The sequence below is a fragment of the Vigna angularis genome, chromosome 3 (assembly GCF_016808095.1).
Source record: "Vigna angularis cultivar LongXiaoDou No.4 chromosome 3, ASM1680809v1, whole genome shotgun sequence".
Classification (NCBI taxonomy): Eukaryota; Viridiplantae; Streptophyta; class Magnoliopsida; order Fabales; family Fabaceae; genus Vigna; species Vigna angularis.
In genome coordinates, this window is record NC_068972.1 from 18,229,859 (window position 1) to 18,249,140 (window position 19,282).

General features: G+C 35.7%; 1 long non-coding RNA gene across 1 annotated transcript; it reads right to left on the minus strand.

Moving 5' to 3' along the window:
* Positions 1 to 12,587: 12,587 nt before the first annotated feature.
* Positions 12,588 to 16,349, minus strand: LOC108324362 (uncharacterized). Its single transcript, XR_008248028.1, has 4 exons — positions 16,269 to 16,349; positions 16,112 to 16,177; positions 14,722 to 14,768; positions 12,588 to 12,787 (listed from the first exon to the last, which is right to left on the minus strand). It is a non-coding gene; the product is annotated as an uncharacterized LOC108324362 (long non-coding RNA).
* Positions 16,350 to 19,282: the final 2,933 nt, after the last annotated feature.

Consider the following 19,282-nt stretch of genomic DNA (forward strand, 5'->3'; position numbering starts at 1 on the left):
AATTCTTCTGTGATGGTATCCAATTAGATAATTTCTACAAGTATTATTTGATCTATTAAGAAAATGTTATCATTGTCAGTGATTCAATCTTTACTGCAGCAATTGGGAGCATGAGCTTCTGTAGTGAATTACATTTTGTCGACTCTCCTCTTTAGTAGAACCTGAATTCATTCTTCTAGAAAATTCATGCTGGCACCTACATTTTCGATGCCTTTCTTATACAAACTCATGACTCATATTTCAACACCCTTTTCAAGAATTCTAATAAAGTCACTATTCCAGTCATGCAGGAAAAACCTTTTTATCCTGTTGCATCACTATACCTAAGACTTAATTATCAGTTCTAGAGCATAGTTGCAGTTAGAAACCTTATTGTCAAAAATAGTGATATTCCTATGTAACTAGAGTTCAATCCGAATGGCAACAAACCAAATCACTCGCAACCCACAGATTGTCCTTCTTCTGCATAAGTTCATTTTGGCAGATTCATGAGGCCCTTTTTAGATTTGATTGAAAGATAATGAAATTTGTTTTGCCATTGACCAGATATCCAAAACTCAGACCAGTGATTTCGGTGTCAAGTTTGTATTTTTATCACATTCTTAGAAAAATTTGGTAAAGTTTTTAGGGGTGTTTAGAGTTATATCTGACGTCTGGCTTGTCTTGTCCCTTAAATTTCTTTATATACACAGTTGTAAATTGTGATCAATCAATTCAGTGTAGATTTTGCAATCACTGTAACCAGAAGGATAATTGAAAGTATATATAATACCAGAAACAAATGTTCTTAAACTCATTGAATACATCAAGTGTAACACAGGAAACCTAAAAGTGTGATGAAATGAAGAAACGAAAATATTTGTCTGTGAATATGAACACATTCATCATTTCCACCAACACATATATGACTCCCCAACAGTATATATATACCATTCATTACACTGCAAAAAACATAAAATAATAAAAATCGAATCTTCATTATTTTCAGCTGAAGGATATACACAGTGGACAAAATCTTATTTTAATAACTTTTTAATAAATCTTTAAATAGAAAATGAAGAAAAACAAGAGAATATTTCTATAATAGGTCATATCACTGCAATAGGAACCGATTAAGAAGAGTTATTCTGTATGAATTTACCTTTAGCAGAACTTTGCAATTCAATACCTGTATCCAGAAAGATAAATAGAACACAAGCTTCATTTCTGCTTTTTACTTGTCAACAGACTTGGGCGAAGATGTTCAACTAAAATTATTTCTTGATTTAACTTGCAGAAGAGATAAAAATTGAAAAATTAAAGGGAAAAACTATATACTGATAGCACTCAGCCATTACACAGTTACACTCCTTGCAATATGTCTCACTGTCTAGGTTAAGTAAAAAGGAAGATGTTGAGTATTGACACAGAAGATTCGGATATCTATCATCATTTTCTCTCTAATGATCTACATCTCATCAAGATATAGCTTCATGAATTAAACAAGGGCATATTAGCATTTTATTTCGGAAATCAGAATCTTAGAGATTTCAAGGCATTGTTCATAAAAAATTACTAGACCACAGAATAAAACTAACGTTTAGTAAGCATCAGAATAATACTGGAAGAAAATTTAATGCAAATCTTAAGCATATTTATTAATTAAGAAGTTGCGTATATTCAGTGAAACCCCAGTATTTCCAATTCTAAAAATTTGAATCAACATGTCATTCCAGTTCATCTAGATATGCAATAAAAAATAATGCCATGTCCTATTTTCCACGATGAAATTATTTCATTTCCAGAAATCCCTGATACTGGAATCAACAAAAAAAAATGAACGAACAAACATCAAAACATACCTCTCTCAATTCGACACTGTTTCCGTTGTTCCTGAAACATTTTCCTGAAAACTTCGAAACGAAATAAATTGGCATCATTAATTTGACTTAGTTTTGAGGGAAAAACATTAATGATGTGCTGGTTTGTGGTGAGGGATAGGGTTTAAAGGAGGCGGATGGAAGAAAAACGAGAAAGTTTCCAGTCCAAATCCCTCGGTCAAGGACAAAAGTGTCTCAGAAAACGAAATTACTTAATCAGAGTTTAATATTTATTATATATATTTATATTTATATTGTTGGGGTACATACATGTTGTAACATCCCAAAATATAATAATTACCATAATCAGAATTAATTACATTAAGCTAATAAAACATTGCAGTCTTACAAAACCGAATGAGCGTTAATTACCGAGCAGTATAATATACAGAAATAACGAACGCGATAAAAAATCGAAATTCAGAGACGAACGGTCTTACAAAACTATGACCGAACGTTCAACATTAAACTTAACAAAACTAGTAAAATAAACATACGAGCGCTCTAAGGCTCGGCTTTAACTTCTACTTCCACCAGGTTAACGTCCTCCAAATTTTCTTCTTCTAGCATCTCTTCAAGTGACGCCCCTCCATCTGCTCACATCCACACGGATGATCATTGCAAGACAGGACGAACGTACATAGACAGCAGGACAACACAAGGAAAAACGAAAGGGTAAGCTTATATAGTTTAAGTTATACATCAACACATGTAATGAAACAATTCATTTCACACAAACACATAATTTAACACATAACATCATGTAACATCTATATATATATATATATATATATATATATATATATATATATATATATATATGACGACCGTCCGGACTGTATGAACCGTGTAGCTACAGACGTCCTTGCACCCGAGTGGTGTAGTAGCCGGGATATACCTAATCAGCTGCCACTCGAGGTTAGTCTGTTCTTACGTCGCCCATGTTAACTTATGGACTAAGGACCTCCTGCCATTCCCACACATGAATTACTCTCCTCTACATGAAGATGAGTATCACGGAATATCAGGATGGACCAAGCCAGCATTAGCAATAGCCACAGTCATACTTTACAAATTTAATATCCAACAAATATGAGACGTTCCTCCCTGGAACGCTCGTTCAAATTCCATAATCACATAATTACGTAATATAGTGTTCACACGTCTTAATATTTCCTAATCATAACATTTTCATTCTATGTTCCACTTTCTTAAAAAGACGAACGTTCAACTTTATGAAGGAAGAGGACGAACGTTAAAAAGTCAGATTTATAAGAACTCAAATAACAATCAGGAAGACTCCAGAGTGATAAGACCATTTTCATAATAATTTAGATGCCAAGAGGTCAGGTTGACTCAACTTGGACGAATATACGTTAAGAAGAATACTTAGCTACATTGGGAATCTTTTGTTTAAAAGGGTCGACTGCCAGTCAATGACCGAACGCGCAGATATACATTTACAAATTATTTTGGACGAACGCTATTTACGTTCGTTAAGGAATCAAAGATAAGGACGAGCGTTCGGTTTAAGACCGAATACTACGTTAAAACGAACGCTAGGTAGATGACCGAAAACCAATCATAACGAACGCTTGATATAAGACCGAGCGCTCTTTAGGACGAACGCTTGGTATAAGACCGAGCGCTCTTTTAGGACGAACGTTCGGTACGAGACCGAGCGCTCTTTAGGACGAACGCTCAGTATAAGACCGAACGTTTCTTAATTCAGTGCCATTTAATTTAAGGCGTACGACAACTCTATGCTGAGCCGAACGCTCAAACATAGTAATTCGAAATAAGGACGCTCGTTCTCAAACCGAATTCTTCCCAAATGAAAGAATTCTACTCTAGGTAATGTTTAGGGAAACCGAACGGTATAAGACCGTACGATGACGAGCGTAATGTATCATAGGGAGAATTATCATATCCAGATTTTTCAACTATCTTAACTTTAACATTTTTCATATGATTCATACTTTATAAATTCACATCCAATATTACTTCACAAACTTTATGGAATTCATCATATTAATAACTCATTCTTTACAGTAATAATCCATTTTTCATACGTATCAAAATCACATGCAATTCAACCAAATCAAAATCATATTCAATAACAGGGATCGTTCATAACAACTCAAACAGCATACTTCTCATACATCCAAATCAAATCATACAACATGCAAGTATAAATTAAACGTATAAGCTTCCCTTACCCGGATCAATGAAGGAACGTCCTAATACAAGACTTTTGGTTCGTCCAGCTAACGGTATCCTACCCTCAACGTCTCTTGACTCTTCTTACAACAAATCTAACCACAGAAAATGAATCCTTTAGACTACACATACGCATGCAGCCAACAACTTGGTTTCCAGAAAACCTAAGGACGAGCTACTGAAGGAGAACTTACCAATTTCCGTTCTTGAAACTGTTTGGTCCAATGTGTAGCTCTCGGTTCAGCGAACGTTCCTACGGTGCTGAAACGTGATCGGAGAAACGCTTAGTGAGTTACAATAGAGAGAAGTTGGAAGGTTTTAGAGAGAAGTTGGAGAGAAATGAAGGGGTGAGTTCAGAGGTAGAAGATGAGTGCGTGCAGGTGAGAGAGATTTTCGAAAAACCAAAGTTTTGTTAATTTCCACGCCCCACGGACGAGCATCTCCTCTGCTGACACCTGCACTCCCACTTCTGAATTGGAAACTTCTCTCGTGACAGGTGGCGTGCGTGCATGCAGTGTTTGGTGCGTTTTTAATGCACTGAACGTGTGGCGCGGTGCATTTATGGAAGCAGCCAGGTGACTCAGCAGTGCAATAATGACAGATTTGACAGTATTACAGAGTTAATTATTTGGGGTCTCACATTCTCCCTAACTACAAAAATTTTCGTCCTCGAAAATTTAGAACTTACCCGTAAACAAGTGTGGATACAAGTCTCTCATAGCATCCTCCGCTTCCCACGTTGAATCGCCAGTCTTCGCGTCCCACACCATTTTAACTAGACGAACGTCCTTTCCTCTATATAGCTTGGTGCGGCTGTCTTCCATGCGGACGGGTTGTAACTCCAGCGTTCGATCATGACGGAGTTGAACGTCTTCCAACTCCAGTACGTGAGATGGATTCGCTATGTATTTCCGAAGTTGGGAAACGTGGAAGACAGGATGAAGATTTGATAACTGAGGAGGCAATGCAAGTTCATAAGCTACTGGTCCAATCTTCTTCAAAATCTGGTACGGTCCCATGAACTTGGGAGATAGCTTCTTTGGACGAACGGCTGGGCCTACACCAGTGATCGGATTGAGTCGAAGGAATACATGGTCACCTGCAGCGAACTCCAAGGGTCTTCTTCTTCTATCCGCATATGATTTCTGCCTGCTCAGGGACGTCTTCAATCTATCTTGAATCAACTTAACCTTCTCGGTCGTTTGCTGGATGAGTTCAGGTCAAGTTAGCACGTTCTCTCCTTCCTGGAACCAACAAAGTGGCGTTCGACACTTCCTTCCATAGAGAGCTTCAAACGACGCCATACCTATGCTAGACTGATAGCTATTGTTGTACGTGAACTCTACTAGCGGCAGAACTTCATCCCAAGCGCCCAAGTGATCTAGGACGCACGTCCTCAGTAAATCTTCCAGCGTCTGGATGGTCCGTTCAGACTGGCCGTCCGTTTGAGGATGATATGCTGAACTCATCTGCAGTCTGCTTCCCAATTCGCCCTGTAAGGATTGCCAAAATCGAGATGTGAATCTCGTGTCTCGGTCAGAAACTATGCTTGAAGGCACTCCATGCAGACGAACGATCTCCTTGATATATAACTTAGCCAAATTCGTCATTGACATCTTCAAGTTTACGGCCAGGAAGTGGGCGCTCTTCGTTAGTCTATCCATGATCACCCAAATCGAGTCATGATTCCTGACCGTTCGTGGTAAATGAGTCACAAAGTCCATGGAGATGCTATCCCACTTCCATTCTGGAATCTCCAACTGCTGAAGTAAGCCACCTGGTCGTTGGTGTTCCGCCTTAGCTCTTTGACAGGTCAAACATGACGCTACAAAACGAGCGACATCACTTTTCATTCCAGGCCACCAGAACGAGCGTCGAAGATCTTGGTACATCTTAGTCATACCAGTGTGTATGCTAAGACGACTATGATGTGCTTCCTCCAATATGATCCGTTTCAGTTCGCCATCATTAGGAACGCACGTCCTACCCAGGTAACGCAACATGCCGTCCGTTCCCGTATTGAACTCCTTATCTTTATTCGAACCGAGCGCGCTCAAAATCTTCACCAGCTCTTCATCCTCACGTTGCTTCATTCTAATCCGATCAAACACATTGCTAGATATTCTAAGGTTACAGCATTTGATGCTGTTCGGTTCCAATTCAAACTGTAACCTTAGGTCTCTAAAGCTCTCGACCAAACTCAGCTCTTTAACCATCATCACCGAGACATGAACTATCTTCCTGCTTAGAGCGTCCGCCACTACATTAGCTTTCCCAGGATGGTACAGCAGCTCAAAATCATAATCTTTCAAAAATTCTAACCAACGCCTCTGCCTCATGTTCAACTCCTTCTGATCAAATAAATATTTGAGGCTCTTGTGGTCACTGAAGACTTGGAACGTAGATCCGTACAAATAATGCCTCCAAATCTTCAGTGCAAAAACGACCGCGGCCAGTTCTAGGTCGTGCGTTGGGTAATTCCTCTCGTGAATCTTTAGCTGACGAGACGCGTACGCTACCGCTCGTTTCTCTTGCATAAGTACACAGCCCAACCCTTGATGAGACGCGTCGCAGTATACTTCAAAGAGCTTGGACGTGTCCGAAATAATTAGCACTGGAGCGCTTGTCAACTTGTGCTTCAGTTCTTGAAAACGTTCTTCACACAGATCAGTCCAAGCGAACGGTCGATCCTTCCTAGTCAACTGAGTAAGTGGAGCTACTATTTTAGCAAACCCCTCAATAAAACGCCTATAGTAGCCCGCGAGCCCCACAAAGCTACGAACCTCAGTGACCGAACGAGGACTCTTCCAGTCCAATACCGCTCGTACCTTAGCTGGATCTACTGAAATACCTCCAGCCGACACCACATGCCCCAAAAACTGCACCTCCTTCATCCAAAATTCACACTTGGACAGCTTTGCATATAATTCCTTTTCCCTCAACACGGATAGTACTGCCCTCAAGTGTTCTTCGTGTTCGTCTTGTGTCTTGGAGTAGATGAGAATATCATCTATGAAAACGACCACGAACTTGTCCAGGTACGGCCTGAAGATGCGATTCATATAATCCATGAACACTGCAGGAGCATTCGTCACTCCAAATGGCATCACTACATACTCATAGTGTCCATAACGAGACCTGAATGCTGTCTTCTGGATGTCGTCCTCCTTAACTCTGATTTGATGATATCCAGACCGCAAGTCAATCTTCGAAAATACCGTTGCACCATGCAGTTGGTCCAACAAGTCATCAATCCTAGGCAACGGGTACTTGTTTTTGATGGTCAGCTTGTTCAATTGACGGTAATCTATACATAACCGAGAGCTGCCATCCTTCTTTTTCACTAAGAGCACAGGCGCTCCCCAAGGTGATACGCTCGGTCTGATGAATTGTTTATCCATGAGCTCTTCAATCTGCTTCTTGAGTTCAACCAACTCTGCAAGCACCATCCGGTATGGTTGAACTGAGATAGGCGCTGCCGTCGTCACCAAGTCAATGGTGAATTCAACTTCACGAACGGGAGACAGTCCTGGTACCTCATCCGGAAAGACATCCGGGAATTCATCTACAACCGATCGTCCTTCAATGTGATTGTTGTTGGACGATCGTTCAAAACTCAAAGCTCCAGCCTCCCCGTCTACGTGCGTCATAATCAGAAAACAACTCGCGCCCTCCATAATATCTTCTTTAAGTTGACCGAGCGTCACACCCAACTCTTCTTCATCTTCCTCAGGAAAAATTAATTCCTTAGCCCCACAATCTATGAGAATGTGATTAGTAGTCCGCCAATCCATTCCCAAAATCACTTCTAAGTCCTTGAGAGGCAAACATATGAGGTTCACCTTATACCTACGCCCTTCAACCTCAAGGGGACATCTAACACATACTGTAGACGTTCTCACCTCACCAGCCGCTGGGGTTGACACCACCAAGTCGAACTGCATTTCACTCTCTGCTAACCCCAGTTTTTCAACGCACGCCTTCGAGATGAAGGAGTGTGTTGCCCCCGAATCATACAACACACAGCAAGGTATTCCATGAACTAAGCAGGTACTAGTGATGAGCGTACCTGAGCTTGCTGCCTCCGCTCTAGTTATCGCATACACACGCCCAACAGCTTGGGCTCGTCCTCCTCTCCCTTGCTGATTCCTCCCAGCGTTTGGTGGTCTCATCACCGCTCGTCCACCCATGTTGCACTCGTTCTCCAAGTGCCCATTCCGTCCACACCGATTACAGTGTTTTCCTCCCACCAACTGAGGACATGACGAACGGTAGTGTGGTCCTCCACACTGGAAACAAGTAACGTTCCCGTACTGCCCAGCTTGTCCAGCAGGAACTAAAGCTTGAGAACCGCTCGTGTTGGATGGCTGACTAGGACGACCGTAAGGAGTCCTTCTCTGAACAGTACCTCCCCTGGACACAATAGGTCCCCTACTCACTTGTTGCTGTTTCTTCTGTCGTTCAGCTTCTGCCATATTCTTCTCCAAAACTTTGACCCTCTCAACCATGGCAGGGAACGTTCGGATACACAGGCTGGAAATCAACACTTTCAGGTCACTCCGCAAACCGTTCTCAAATTTTCTACACTGCCACTCTCCACTTGTGGCCATAGTGTTGAATCTGACGAGGTGCTTGAACTTATTGGTGTATTCTGAAACGGACATACCCCCCTGAACCAGCTGTAGAAATTCCACCTCCTTTGCAAACCGCACGCTGTCAGGGAAGTATTCTTCATAAAACTTATTTCTAAACACTTCCCAAGTGATCGGTTGATGAGCATCCGCCAGGATAGCTCTCGCGCTCGCCCACCAGTGGCTCGCTTCTCCAGTCAATAAATACTCCGTGTACGCCAACCTGTTTTCATCTGGACATCTCTTGGCGTTGAAAATCTTTTCCATGTCCCTTAGCCACTGGTCTGCCTCGTCAGGGAGGCCCTTACCATTAAACTTAGCCGGATGATGCTGGAGAAAACTCTCCAAACTCCACTCAGCAGCAGGTTGGGCAGCGTTGGAAGAGGACGCTCCCGACGTACCTCTGGTTGCCGCCAGGATTTCCATTAACTGCCTTTGGGTTGTTTCAGAGTTGGCACGCGAAGCCTCCAAACTCTGCATGGCACTCTGATTCTGCTCCATCAGAGTGGCATTCTGTTCCATCAAGGTCGTGTTTTGTTGTTGCAGTCGGTCAATCACCGTTTCCAACAACCTAGCGTTGTTGGTTGCATCTGGATCAGTAGGTTGAGGTGGAGGAGGGAGTCTAGGCGCCATGTATTCTCTGGACCAGAGAAAACGAACGTTAGTTATGTTCAAGAGTTAAAACAATAACTCATTAAACACACAATAAGCACACAGCAAAAACACAGTGCACTCATAACCTACAGTGTCCTTTAAGAGAACAAAACTGCTCTGATACCACTAATGTAACATCCCAAAATATAGTAATTACCATAATCAGAATTAATTACATTAAGCTAATAAAACAGTGCAGTCTTACAAAACCGAACGAGCGTTAATTACCGAACGGTATAATATACAGAAATAACGAACGCGATAAAAAATCGAAATTCAGAGACGAACGGTCTTACAAAACTATGACCGAACGTTCAACATTAAACTTAACAAAACTAGTAAAACGAAAGGATGATCATTGCAAGACAGGACGAACGTACATAGACAGTAGGACAACACAAGGAAAAACGAAAGGGTAAGCTTATATAGTTTAAGTTATACATCAACACATGTAATGAAACAATTCATTTCACACAAACACATAATTTAACACATAACATCATGTAACATCTATATATATATATATATATATATATATATATATCTATATATATATATATATATATATCTATATATATATATATATATATATATATATATATATATATATATATATATATATATATATATATATATATATATATATGACGACCGTCCGGACTGTATGAACCGTGTAGCTACAGACGTCCTTGCACCCGAGTGGTGTAGTAGCCGGGATATACCTAATCAGCTGCCACTCGAGGTTAGTCCGTTCTTACGTCGCCCATGTTAACTTATGGACTAAGGACCTCCTGCCATTCCCACACATGAATTACTCTCCTCTACATGAAGATGAGTATCACGGAATATCAGGATGGACCAAGCCAGCATTAGCAATAGCCACAGTCATACTTTACAAATTTAATATCCAACAAATATGAGACGTTCCTCCCTGGAACGCTCGTTCAAATTCCATAATCACATAATTACGTAATATAGTGTTCACACGTCTTAATATTTCCTAATCATAACATTTTCATTCTATGTTCCACTTTCTTAAAAAGACGAACGTTCAACTTTATGAAGGAAGAGGACGAACGTTAAAAAGTCAGATTTATAAGAACTCAAATAACAATCAGGAAGACTCCAGAGTGATAAGACCATTTTCATAATAATTTAGATGCCAAGAGGTCAGGTTGACTCAACTTGGACGAATATACGTTAAGAAGAATACTTAGCTACATTGGGAATCTTTTGTTTAAAAGGGTCGACTGCCAGTCAATGACCGAACGCGCAGATATACATTTACAAATTATTTTGGACGAACGCTATTTACGTTCGTTAAGGAATCAAAGATAAGGACGAGCGTTCGGTTTAAGACCGAATACTACGTTAAAACGAACGCTAGGTAGATGACCGAAAACCAATCATAACGAACGCTTGATATAAGACCGAGCGCTCTTTAGGACGAACGCTTGGTATAAGACCGAGCGCTCTTTTAGGACGAACGTTCGGTACGAGACCGAGCGCTCTTTAGGACGAACGCTCAGTATAAGACCGAACGTTTCTTAATTCAGTGCCATTTAATTTAAGGCGTACGACAACTCTATGCTGAGCCGAACGCTCAAACATAGTAATTCGAAATAAGGACGCTCGTTCTCAAACCGAATTCTTCCCAAATGAAAGAATTCTACTCTAGGTAATGTTTAGGGAAACCGAACGGTATAAGACCGTACGATGACGAGCGTAATGTATCATAGGGAGAATTATCATATCCAGATTTTTCAACTATCTTAACTTTAACATTTTTCATATGATTCATACTTTATAAATTCACATCCAATATTACTTCACAAACTTTATGGAATTCATCATATTAATAACTCATTCTTTACAGTAATAATCCATTTTTCATACGTATCAAAATCACATGCAATTCAACCAAATCAAAATCATATTCAATAACAGGGATCGTTCATAACAACTCAAACAGCATACTTCTCATACATCCAAATCAAATCATACAACATGCAAGTATAAATTAAACGTATAAGCTTCCCCTACCCGAATCAATGAAGGAACGTCCTAATACAAGACTTTTGGTTCGTCCAGCTAACGGTATCCTACCCTCAACGTCTCTTGACTCTTCTTACAACAAATCTAACCACAGAAAATGAATCCTTTAGACTACACATACGCATGCAGCCAACAACTTGGTTTCCAGAAAACCTAAGGACGAGCTACTGAAGGAGAACTTACCAATTTCCGTTCTTGAAACTGTTTGGTCCAATGTGTAGCTCTCGGTTCAGCGAACGTTCCTACGGTGCTGAAACGTGATCGGAGAAACGCTTAGTGAGTTACAGTAGAGAGAAGTTGGAAGGTTTTAGAGAGAAGTTGGAGAGAAATGAAGGGGTGAGTTCAGAGGTAGAAGATGAGTGCGTGCAGGTGAGAGAGATTTTCGAAAAACCAAAGTTTTGTTAATTTCCACGCCCCACGGACGAGCGTCTCCTCTACTGACACCTGCACTCCCACTTCTGAATTGGAAACTTCTCTCGTGACAGGTGGCGTGCGTGCATGCAGTGTTTGGTGCGTTTTTAATGCACTGAACGTGTGGCGCGGTGCATTTATGGAAGCAGCCAGGTGACTCAGCAGTGCAATAATGACAGATTTGACAGTATTACAGAGTTAATTATTTGGGGTCTCACACATGTATAATTGGTTTCCAAAAGATTTCATTTTCCTTGCCTTGAATTCTAATATTTTTATTTCTATTTATTGTATTTAGTAATGATTAAGGTGCATCCTGCGTAAACAAAGCAATATGAAGAAAAAGGAAAAATAAAAGTAACAAGTATAAAAAAGAAGAAAAGGGAAAAGAAAAAAATAAGTGTGTTATAATTGTTGTTTATTATATATCCAGTGTCTATTTCTGCACATTTATGTGGAGAGAGGTGGAATTCCACTATCAAGAAATTAATATGGAATTAAACGAAATAAAGAAATTTAAAAAGAAAAGTTGATAGTACCACTCACTTTTTGTTTGAACTTTTTTTTCTACTTAAATAGGATTATTTTTCTTTTTCAGATCCGGTTATTAAGATAAACCATCGATTCTGATACCTATGAGTGAATTATATAAAAAGATCGATACTTGGACTCACACTCCCAATACCCCAACATTCATATGTGATCACATAATATTTTTTTTCAAAAGCTCATATTTTGAAATGAATGCGTAGGGTTAAAACACAAATTTTTTTATAAGAAGTCAACTAACCTTTCAGAATATTTTTAGAAATTAAAAACATATTTTTCTCTGTTCTATCGTATAATGAAAAAAAATAATATCAAAAGATGAGGCATAACACAGAATGCCACAACCCATCAGCATAGGTCTTTTACAGAACTTGGTTACTACCTATAATGCCCAGAAATCTCATCATCCTACACAACCAACATCATCACAAAAAGAAAATTTGATTATGAGAAGGAAATACACAATCCAAACATAGTACCTAATCAAACATAACTTAATAGAAGAAATCTACACCTAAATCCTAATTATCAGAACTTAATGAATTTTGCTTCTAAGCAATCATAACACGTAATAATCGTAATAGAGGACAAAACAACTGAAATTAAAGAAAAACAATACTTTATCCATAGATTTGGTGAACTAATCCATTCTTTTAGTTAGTTATCCTTTTCCACGAGAATCTTGAAAAAATTAAAAAGCGCTTACAAAACATCCAACCAGTATTAAACTTTTAATTAACACCACCAAGCCAGCTACCAGGAAACATAAAACCTAATAATTAATACTTAATTAAAACTTGTTTGAAAGAAGAATTTCGCATTTTTTAGTTCAATTACATCAAGATGTATTCATAAAACTGGAGTAAGAAGATAGAGAAGAATGACGATTTTGTTCACCATTTTTATATATAGAGTAGGAAGATATTTTTAGCCTAAGCCAATAACTTTTGACCTTAATCACATCAATCACCTCATTGATTATCATCATCAATCTGTATACATTTTGTATAAACAAAATACGTATATAACAAAGAGGGAAAATATGTAAATATTAAAGTTATCCTGGTATATTCTATGAACCTCTAAAACATGGCTATGTTCCCATAAACTCAAAAATAGGCTTAAACAAAAAATCAAATTCAAAAAGTTTTTGGGTGGTGAAAAGTGACATTTGCAACATGATGGAGAAATTCAATTTAAAATATGGAATTTTGATCATTCTCCTTGTAGCAATGATCAAATAAGGGGTAGTAGGAAGGCTTAAGAAGCTATTTAATTCATATGTTTATGAGAACCCGTCTTCTGTAAAAAAAAATCCACAAAATCCATCATGGTATATTGATTTTGAAAAAGCTGATTGATGATGTTAAAAATTGGATTTTAATTCCAACTCAATTTTATAAAATCAAGTTGGTGTTAAATAAATTCCTTTACACACCCTAAAATATTTCACCGGAAAAATTGGAATGTTTTTTCATTGATCATTGATAGCTTTAAATAGCAGTGACTCGGGTCTTAGGTCGTTTACAATTGAAATAATATCAAACTCAACATAAAACTGAAACAATATAATAACAACTGACTAAGGAAATACAAAATTATCTATTCTTATTTCATTTTTATCAAAATAAAAATAAATATTATTAGACTCAAACTAAGAAAATAAAATTAAAACAAAATTATTAATAAATTTCTAAAATTTAAATTTATCATAATAATTAGAATTAAAATTTGCATCCATTTATATATTGTAAATTAGTTTTGTCTCTAAAATAGAATTTCAAACATATTTCTCGATATATATATTTATACATTTTAAATATAAAATTAAATATTAATGAATAATTTAATAACAAATAAGAGAATAGATCCAACAACTAAACTTTTATTAGAATAAAATCTAATCCATGTTTTTAATAATGTAAAAATTTAATTTTAGTTTTAACTTAATCTCACAAACTTATAAATAAGGTTAGCAAAATGAGATAAAACGAACCCATTTAAAGTCAAATTTAAACAAAGTAAACTGTCACTTTCAATTATATTAATTTATGATTTTCATCATCTAATTAATTACAGGTCTTTCATTTTCCAGCATTTATTGATTTACTATTTATGAAATGCATAATGACTGTGTCTATAACATTTTCTTTTGCTAGGTTCTGCATAAAAAGCAGAAAAGTAAAATATCAGATATTAAACTGATATAAATCTGATACAAATTTCATTTGGAACCTCACTACTCAACAGTAACAAACAAGTAACTTTTACTCCATAATGCCCAAGAATCAATTATATGAAAATGTAATTGAAACTTAGTTTAAATGAAACGAAATAAATACCTTTTTCACCCAATGAATCCATAATCATCCGATGAAGTGACGTTCCCCTACAAAACACACAGGCACAAGAGAGATTCAGTAACTTGGAAACAATGTAAAATATTTTATTAAAACATATATTAGAAATATTAAGTACAAACGAAGTCAGAAACCTCTTTTATACTGAGGTTCTTTTTAACGTGGTACCAAAAATAAATTCGTCAAGTTTAAGAAAATAAGAACTGAATGAAAATTAATATATTATATAGAAAATGGTTTATCTTTTTAGAAGTTAATTTACTAGTTAGCTCCAACAGAAAATTAGAGTAGTTTTCCAAAGTAACCCAAGATTTCTAAAATCACGTGGTTAAATAAAAATAGAATCTCAAGAAGTTAATAAAAATGCCTTTTCAGAGTGTAAACTTATGAGCAATTTCCTGAATGATTTTTGCAGTACATTTGTGTCCTTTTCTTTCTCAATAAGAGGGAAAGAAAAAAAATATTAATTTTAAGAAATTTTTTATCTACTATTTATAAGAGAGATACCGGATTAAATTATGTGTAAAATTATTGAAAACTATTTTATGAGAATAATAAATTCTTCATTCTAAAAGGAAAGAATTAGATGAAAATTTTAATCTTCATGAGTAGTTTAATGATAATAAAAATGGATCTTACATATAAATACCAAATAAAATTAAAATTAGTAAAAATTACTTTTTTTACAGTGTATTTTGAAATGATTATTATATATACTTATCCATTTTTAATTTGCAAATTAAGAAGGAGAAACTAGCCTTGATTTCAAAATATAACAGAGGACATTAAAAATGTAATAATCTCAGAAATATTTATGGTAAAGATTTATATAGTGAAAAATTTGCACAATAATTAAAAAAAATAAGAAATATCCATTAAATTCAGTTACCAAACATTCAGACTAAACAAGTATAAATACAACCCATGTGTATTAAGGTTGAAATGTAGAGAAAATGAATGATTGTAAGGGAAAGGTTAGTGATTATAGGTCTTATATAAATAAGCTATTTCTTCATATGAAAACATTCCTATATGCTTTATAACTCATTATACAGCATGGCATGGTAACTCACTACTTATGCATCAGGCAATTTTCAATAAAGGAATCAATGTTATAAGCACGAGGTTTTCTACTTCATATATATACCACTTATGACATATATATAGTTGGTGCAGTGCAGCATCAGCAGAAACACCAATAACAATAAGCTAATTAACAACACAATCAGAAGCCAAACATAAACCAAACCCTCTTAGTCCTGTCTTTATTAATTCATTGAAATATCTGACACAGTTTAGCATACAAACATTCTACAAGATACTGCACAAAGAAAACTAGAACTAACTCTTAATGTTTGTTAATTATACTTACATGTGTGTGCGCATGATAGCTATAATCCTCGCCACCATATCCAGTGCTAGAAATCCACGTCTAACGCTTCGGCCATAGTTGAAAATTTAGCTATATATGACTAACATAAACATGATTAACAATAGAGAGCCTTCAATATAGGATTAGTGCTTATTACCTTTTTGACTGAGTCTTACTGAAGTTATAGCAGCCATGTTGAGACAAATTAGGTGTGATTGCCAACCAACCAATTTATGAAGTGGTGGTATTACATATATATACACTAACTGTGTGAATTTGAAAATCAAAAAGTGGGAATTACTCAGGTGCATGCATTATGTATATAAACATGCATTATTCTCGAACTTTGAAAAGGATTCAATTTGAAATTAGTGATGATGACGAGAGGCTGCGCGTTTGTGTGGAGTGTCCAGATTCATTCATTTGGGTGGTGCATTGCATGATTCATATTTAGGTGTTAATCTGGCGAAGTGCACAATTTGCATTTTCATTTCAAATAGAAAAAATTACAGTAGGGCATAGGCTGAACAAGTAGGTATATATGTATACGATGAAACAACCTGGGCCTTTTCTCAATACCTTGTATGTATCCACAGTCTTGGTCCCAACTCTTATTCTGACACTCCTATGTTCATTGAAGCATGCGCTATAATACTAAGTTGTCATCGTCTACCACCCTATACTATAAAGCTTCAGATATTATCTTAAATAAATCAAAAATTACAAGTTGGGTGTAGCATATTTTCTTTTGCAACACGTCGTAATTAAATAATTAATTAATATAAAACCAAAGCAAACGATTTGCAGAAGGCCAAGATGCATGCACGTGAATGTGCGCATCTAGAAATTTTGCATTATATTATTTATGTAAAATTTACTTTATGACTTTCTACCACAGTTAGTTAACTTTTTGCGGATGGTTTAGTTTAAGTTTTAGTCCTTCCTCAATTCACAATTTTAAAGTGAAATTAATGGTAAATTTTATAAAGGGGTTTGAATAAAGATTAAATTTTTTTACGGTTTACAGGGTTAGACGTTTTACACATAATATTGAACACTTAAGAATTTTTATAAAACATTTAAAAAACTTTTAAGAAGATAACAAAAAAATACCTTAAAGGTTCACTTTAATTGAGTTACGTCTAGTTTTTTTAAGTACTCTTGAAGGGTATCACTAATCTTTGAAAATATTACAACGAGTTTAACCACTTCTGGTTTATAACGAAAATAACAACTCCTGATATCAAATAGTCCAACTAGCTATATAGTTTAACTCCACTGATTTAAACAAACAAATATTTTAAATTACTTCTGATTATACAAAAACAACAAAATGTTTTTATGAAAATAAGTACATATAACAATTCTCTTAGAGAGGATATTTAAGTAATACAAATATTGTACTACTTATGCAATCATTCTTTTTCTCTAATAGCCAAACTTTTCTCCATTAAAGAAGAGGGTAGTTGATGGAATATCCTTCATTCTCCATTGCGTTCTAGATCATTTTCTCAGGTCTAGTTATGAACTAACCCCACAAGGTTAACTTTGATACCAATTAAATCACAGATAAACTCTAGAATGGAGGGATTTGAATAGAGTTTAAAGTTTTTCGCAATATAGAACTAAATGTTGTTTGTAGGGTTAGACGATCTACATACAATATTGAATACTTAAGGATTTTTATAAATCATTTAGAAAGTCTTTAAAAATATAACAAGGAAGAAGACTTATTTTTATACTGGTTCACTCCAATTGAACTACGTTTAGTTCTTCTTTAAGCACTTTTGGTTTACAATGAGTATAATCACTCATGGTATCAAATAGTCCAACTATATTGTTTGACTCCACTAAGGACAAATATTTTAAATAATTTTTAATTATAAAAAAACAACAAATTATTTTTATGAAAACAAGTACAAATAATAACTCTCTTAGAAAAGATATTTGAGTAATACAAAGATTATCTGAAAAACTTGTTACAAATATTTTTCTTTTTCAAAGAGCTTAGATGACAGACGAAAGATAGTTTTGACAACATAAGAGTATATGTAATAATAATTTTTGTTACTCAAAAGTATTGACTTTATACAGGTGTGTAGCCTTTTGGTACAAGGTCAAATGTTATGTTGTTTTTCCAGAAGTAACTGTGTTGTTTGTATGGATGAAGCAGACAAAAAATATTGAGGAATTATTCACATAATGTCTTCTTATCTTTTAACGTTTTTCGAAACTAATACAAAACTTTTGAATAAATCTTCATCCTTTATTGATCTGCACAAATAAAGAGAAAACAACACAAAAGACAAAGAAGGTACTGTTCATAGATACTGTTTGGAGTAACTTATAAGTTTAGAGTGTTAATTAATGTTTATGCTGTTTGGAGTAACATATAAGTTTAGGATATTGTTTACTAATGTATAATTTTTAATGTGTTTATCCTAGACAATTATTTTTATAGACGTTAATTAGTAATAAGACACACTTATTAAACTTCAAAATAAAGGTTACTAGAAAATATTTTCTTTAAGATGTTTAAATAAAAAAATTATATTGTTTACCAAATAGTTTTTGCTACTCTTTAATTAATTTTCTTGTAAGTGCATCTTCTTGTTCTGAGTTTGATTTCTCATCATAGTGCCTCATATTAAAGAAACGAAATGAAAGTTTTGTGATATTTAGATATCAGAGGGAAAATGTTTAAAATGGTATTTTGTAGAAAAAACTCATTAAAAATTAAAAATGATAAACCAGATAAAATAATACATTTTAAAAAGATATAAACTTTAATTACTCTTTCATTTGACATCAACCTTTAATTATTGTATAGTTTAAAAACTTGACTGAACTGCAAATTATTTAGAGTCAAAAGGGAGACGGAAAAGTTAAATTAATGAAGTGATGCTGAATTGGAAAAGTTGCGGCCAACACTGGCTTTCCTATTAATTAATTAGTCCACCTTATTTTTTGTTATAGGCAGATTTCTTACAATTGCTGCTTCGGCTTATCCTAGGTTAACTCGATGTTTTTTTTTTAAAACCCCAATTTCGATTGTCCTAGGTTTCTTTTAATTAATTATCTAATAAGAGAAAATGTTCCCAAATTAGTTAGTATGCATTGTTTCTAAACAGGCGTGTGTTGTTTATCGTTACTAATTTGGGATTAGAGTTA